Source organism: Microtus ochrogaster, chromosome 10 (assembly GCF_000317375.1).
Source record: "Microtus ochrogaster isolate Prairie Vole_2 chromosome 10, MicOch1.0, whole genome shotgun sequence".
NCBI lineage: Eukaryota > Metazoa > Chordata > Mammalia > Rodentia > Cricetidae > Microtus > Microtus ochrogaster.
Window position 1 is genome coordinate 63,921,194 of NC_022016.1, and position 6,541 is coordinate 63,927,734.

Here is a 6,541-nt window from a genome sequence, read left to right on the forward strand (position 1 = left end):
AAGACTTCAGAACCTTGTGCCACTTAGAAACCCGTTCATCCAGGTAAACTAATGGCCTCTCCGATAAGGCATTCCACAGCGAGCACCAATCTAATTCCGCCCAGAGGCCTGGGGCGGTCCCTGTTCCCGCACCGAAGAGAGGGTGCTAACAGGACCACCACGAGTTGATTATTCTCTAACAATCACAAAGACAACAAAACCCTTCACTGGCCGACCCAATCAGGGCTGTGAGTTGTGGGAGTCCCCTAGAGACCCGTGCTCTGCTTCTGGGCCTGGGCCATCCCACCAGAATGCAAGGATCGTGGCGCCTTCCTCGGGTGGAGGATAGAGCGAGCCCTGGCGCGACAGATCCTTCCTGGGCCCCCGCTCCCCACCCCCATCCCCCTGCCTCCTCCTCTTGGCCCAGCCCTGGCTCCCGCCCCACACTAGTCGCTTTGTTACCTGCCCCGGCGCGCGGAGCCTACGAGCGCTACGTGCGGTCCCTGACAGGGCGGAGACCCGGCCCGGGGGACAAGGGGGCGAGGACCTCGACTGCTTCCCCGCCCCCTCCTCACACAGCCCAGCCCCGGGCTGCGGCCACCTCCAGTTGGATCTTGGTGAAATTGGATTCTGACGTGCCTCGCCTTAAGTTTGGGGGTCCAGGCTTTGGGGCCCCTCACTCGCTTCCTTTGTGCACAGTTCTTCAGGCTCAAGGAAGTCATATTTCATATTCCACTCTGTGTTTAGGTGACTCTCCCTCTGCATGCGATGCCTTCTTTTCTTACCCACCCTGTCAGTCTGTTAAATTTGCACCCCAGGCCCTGCTGCTTCTCCCCGCTTCGTTCCCTCTCCGAGTGCCCCTTTGCTCAGATTTCTCGCAGGCCCATGCTTGTCGACCCAAGGTCTAGGCCGGGCAGCAGCACCGGCGCAGACTGGCCTGTCATACAGATGATTTCAATAGGTGACCGAGTGGAGTTGAGACCAGGAATCCTGCGTGGATCACAAGGTGTCTCGTGTGTCCCCAAATCACGCTCAGTTGCGCTGTCCGCCAGGTCCCCGGGCCTTCCTGCCTCAGGCTGTTCTTTCTGTTTCTCTCTAAACAAGTGAAAACTTGGCCTGCCCAGGGCCCACCTTGCCTGGAGAAGCCAGGCCTAACCCTAGGAGGTTTGTGGTGATGGTGGCCCGTGCACCTGTTTGTGCCGGATGATCTGCTGGTAAGGTTGTTTTGTACCCCCTATAACCCTGTAGGGCGATGTAGAGCCTGTACCAGGAGGATTGGGACGTAAGCGCTACTCTGGAAAGGCTTCAAAGGTTAAAAAGACAGCGGGCGTGTCTTTTCCCCACCACACACTCTCTCCTCTTTCTCCCGGGTCATCCCCCGGGACCACACTGCTCCTTTGAACCTCCCTCCATTTTTCTCCCCCCGCCCCCCACTTCTCTCTTTTCAGCCCAGGAGCAGGGTGGGGCGGGATTCCCGCTCTAGATTAGTAAGGGTCCCCTGTGGCTTAGAGCCTCCGAGAAGAATTTCGAGGGAGGACGTGCAGGGCGTGGTGAGAGGTGGGGAGAACTACAAGAATGTGGGGCTCCGGAGGCAAAGGAGAAAAAGGTGGAGAGGGCGGTGGGAGATGACTTTCCCAGGGCCCTGGGAAGCAGGGGCCCGTTTGAATGACAAAGGTTCCCTGGAGAGCAAAGGAAAGCTCTTTGGGGGATGGGAAAGGAGGAGAAGGAGGGTCAGAAAGGCGGGGAGGAAGCTGCAGTGGGCGCCCATCTGCAGCTGCCCTTTCAAGTCCGCTAAATCCCTAACAATGAGAGGAACTGACCAGTGGACAAAAACGGGCAGAGGATGATTAACGTAGCTCACTGAAGAAATACAAAAACCCTGTAAAAACATTAGAAGTCTAAAGTGCAAATGAAAAGGAGATTCTGGGGTTTCCTCTCTATACAACTGGTCAAAACAATAGCAGGCAAAACAGCAGATGTTGGGGAGGTGCGCGCGGGGGGGGGCGGGGGTTAGCCCCTGTCTGGCTACTGGAGGAGGTAGATTGCAGTCTCTCAGCGGGGTCACTGCAGTAGGTACCAAAGCTTCGCACCGGCTACGCTTTGATTTGGGCGCTCAGATTTAGCAACCCTACTTAAGCCCAAATCAAAGATCCGTCCTGCCCTATGTGTAACTGGGCAATGTAGGTGACTGGAAACGGTCCTTGAAAGGGCACGGGGTAAGGGGGTCACGCCACATTCGGAGGTGGAGGTCTGTACGGGAGTGAAAGAGCCCGATGTGAAGAATATTAGATACAGGAGGAAATACTCAAGATAAGCCAGGGGAAGAAGGAAGTCATCAAGCAGCGTACCTCACTTTATACAATGTCTACATAAATCTGCGCAGCATTCCCTGTGCATGGGTTTGGGGTCGGATTGAGACCTGCACCCAGGCTCTCATCCAAGCCGGAGACAGTCCTTGAAGAAAGATTCGAGCGGCTGCATAGAGGAAAGACAACCCAAAGTGAAACCAGACTACAAGTAAATTCAAACTTTGGCAGGGACCTGAAGAGCACGGACGCTTTTTGTGTCGTTTTAGTTTTTAATCGCCTCCCATTTTTTTTTTAATTTTCTTTGCCAAAAGCATGGTAAAACAATCACAAATTGAGATGACAAAACCCGTTTATTCCCACACATCTTCCGGAGACTGTTTTGGGGTTGGATGGAGAGCAGCTTTCTCTTCTTGGTGCTCATCTACTGGGGACCAAGTACCACATACCTCATGGCTTAAGCTACAAAGAACTCTTTTTCAAGGCTGTGGAGGCTGGAGGCTGAGACCAAGGTGCTGGCAGGATTGTTCCTCTGGGCCTCAGGAGGATGTGCCCAGGCCTCTCCTGGCTGTTGGCAGCCTGGGGCTTCTTTGTCTTGTTGCTTCTTGTGAGCCTTCACACCTTCCCTTTCTGGTCCTAGTCATCTAGGACAAGTGGGGGTTTGTTCACTTTAACGATCTCACTTCAGTCTGAATACCTCTATAAAGACCTTGTTTCCAAATGAGGTCACATTCTCAAGTATACAGAAATTTGACGTGAATGGGGGTGTGCAGGGGACTTAAACTCCCCCAGCCGTGTTGATCCTGTGTGTTCCCTCTGAGATGCGCGAGTGGCTGGAAGGTGGGCGGGGGAGCCCTCTCTGGCCCCTGTGTGTGACCTTGGGAAGAGTGTATAAACCCTGGGCAACAATTTCATACTCTGTAGGTGGGGGCTGCTGTTCTTGGACCCTCCAGATTGGTGTGGAGAGAGAGGATAGGTGAAAACTGCTGTCTAGAGGGTCTCACATGCAGTCATTCTTAGGGCTGTCTTCTTGTACCCTGTGTCTTCACGGCAGGTACAGTGGGGAGAGTGTTGGCACAGGGACTGGCGCCTCGAGCTGGCTCTTGGCTGTGTGGTCCCTGTGAGCCCCAATGTCCCTGCTCACACGGACTCACTAGTTTTCCCGCTCTGGGACTGGAACTCCACAGTAGATGCATAAAGATTGGCCAGAAGGCTGGGGAAAGCAGGTGCCAGCAAGGAAGTTCAGAAGGCAGGAAGGATGGGTCTGAGGGTTTCTCACAGCCTGGATCAGCCTTCCCATCCTAGGCTTCCCCTCTACTCCCCTCCATTATGGCGATTATACCCTACCAAACAGCAAGGGCCGCAATCTTTTTAGGACCAGGAAAGACACCTGGCAGAAAGAGACTGCCATTCTGCATGCCTCTTAAAGTGAACGACACGAGCAAAAATGGTAAAATGCACTGCTGGCAGTGTTGCCTTGGACCATACGAACATGCATCGGAGGCACTCTTTAAAGTCATTATCAATACCTGATAAAAACTATATAGTTGCCAGGCCATGGTGGTGCACGCCTTTAATCCCAGCACTCAGGAGACAGAGGCAGGCGGGTTCTCTGTGAGTTAGAGCCCAGCCTGGTCTACAGAGTGAGTTCCAGGATAGCCAGGGCACACAGATAAAGCCTGTGAAAACAACAACAACAACAACAACAAAATCCATATAGTTAATTGGGCGTGATGGTTCAAATCTGTAATCCCAGCATGTGAGGCTGAGTCAGGAAGAATGCTGTGAGTTCAAGGTCAGCCTGGTGTACATAGCAAGTTCTAGGACAGCCAGGGCTACATAGTGAGACCTTTTCTCAAACCCAAAACAACATCCCAAAACACACAACAAAAGCAAATCATACTTTTAAGTACTTAAATATAACCATGGACTCTGTTTTGGAAGTATAGCCTCAGCAAGTAATGCAACGGCAAAGTGAAATGGTATTTGTATAAATATGTTTTGAGCTGACTGTGTGTTCTGAAGAAGAGTAAAAATAACAGGGCGGTGAGCCAGTAGAGCCCAAGCTGTGGCAGAACAGAAGACGTTGTGAGACCTGAGCACAGCGCAGCACACACACACATGCAGAACATGCAAAGTCTACATTGTCCAGTCACACCAACAGGCAAATGAGGGGGAAGTACCACACAGAAGGAGCAGAGTGACGGAGGAGGGGTCAAACCCAGAGGGAGGTCTCTGGAGAATGTCTTACTGGAGCAGAGACCCCGCTGGCTCCACGATGAAGAGTGGGGAAGAATGGGTGCAGTGCAGACAAAGATGAGGTGCACCCAGGAAAGGACAAGTTTCAAGTGTGGCTGCCGGATGGGAGGCACACAGGTTGGTGTAAGGCTAAAGAACAGGAGGCCAGCTCAGCAAAGGCCTGGATGCCAATGCTGCTTTATCCAACAAAAACAGAGAGAGAAGAAGCCAGGAGGACCCATAGGGACATGAGCAGAATCACCTCTGTGACTTAAGATCAGAATTTGGGCCAAGGAGATGGCTCAGTGGGAAGGTGTTTGCCACCAAGCCTGACCTAGTTCAATACCCAGGTTGAAAACAGTGGAAGGGAAGAACCGATTCTTGAAAGTCGTCCTGACAGTCACATGCTTGCTGTGGCCTGTGCGTGCACATGTGTGCGTGCACACACACAAATAAATAAATAATAAATAAATAAATCAATGAAGAGGAAGAAGGAGATAAAGATGAGAATTTGGAGGCTGCGCTGCAGAGGACAGTAGCCAGTGAGACCTGGTGGGAGCCTGTTTTTGGGGTTTGGGTAAGATGTGCCAAGAAGGGGGCTGGGACATGGGACAGAGAGAAGGAGGCAGGGATCCTGAGGTGAATGCCAGGCTGCAGGGACTGAACCCTCTTGGCCATTGGTGGACACTGGTGCAGAGACACAGGCAGGGTTTGTGTTACCCGTCTCTGATAGGGGAGCACAGGAGGACCAGTGTGGGGAGGAACAAGGTAAGGCCAGTCTTGGATCTGTGGGGCTCTAAGTGCCGTGGAATAATGCAGAAGGATGGTGCAGCAGCTGGCACGTGGATCTGGAGCTCAGGAGAGACGGAAGAAGGAGGTCAGGTTTGGAAGCTACAGGCTGGAGGTACGGGGTGAGTTGGAGGCTGGGGACTGCCAGACCCCCCTTCCCCCCATGCCAGAGAGTTTGGTGGGAGAAAAACATTCCCTGTGCAGGGCAGGAGGGCCAGCGGGCTCTGTGGAAATGGTGTGGAGGAAGCTCCAGAGGCGGTGCATCAGGCAGGGCTCATCTCACAGAGCTCCCCCGCCTCCAGGAGGGGAGAGAACCAAGGAGGGGGCAAGAGTATAAGAAGTGTTCTGTTTCTAGAGCACTCTTGGGGACGGTCCTTACTTGCTACCAGACAATGGACCCCTCTGAGCTCCCTACTGCCTTGTTTGGGGCCTGTGAGAGACAACCCAGCTTCATGAATGTCCTTCAGGAATCTCAAGGACCTCCTGGGTCTAAGCCTGGTCACCATCTATCTACCCTCTAGCTTCGAGAAATGAAGGAGAGAACCTGGTGGTAGTGGCACATGCCTTTAATCCTAGTACTCGGGAGGCAAAGGCAACTGGATTTCTGAGTTTTAATTCGGGGGGCCCCCTTGGTCCTACAGAATGAGTTCCAGTACAACCAGAGCTACAGAGAAACTCTGTCTTGAAATACCAACCAACGAACCAACGAACCAAATAACCAACCAAACAAACAAGCAAAACAAACAAAAAAAACCCCAAAAAACAGAAAAGAAAAAAAGGAAGAAATGGAGGAGAGATTTGTAAGCCCCTTGATGAATGATCCCTGATGGGCCTTTTAAATGTCAGGCACCTTCATCACAGGCTCAGCTGGTTATGTTCTCTCTTGTCTTTGGTGGTTCTTTGGTTCACACATCCCTCCGCTCTCTCTTCCCTCCATATCTCTGTTCTGACTTGTTCTGTGGCCTGTTGTTGATCTGTGGCTGGCCCAGCCTGGGATTTGCTGAATCATCTCTTCAGCCCAGATTTATTGATAGTGACTGTTCTGAGGCCAGCTCCTCAACCCATTTTCTGTAGCCCCACTCCCACTCCCTTTGGAGGCAGAGTCTTCTTTTTTGAAATTCTTTTTTTAAAAAAAAAATTTATTTATTTTACGTATATAGTGTTCTGGGCACCAGATCTCATTATAGATGGGTGTGAGCCATCATGTGGTTGCTGGGAATTGAACTCAG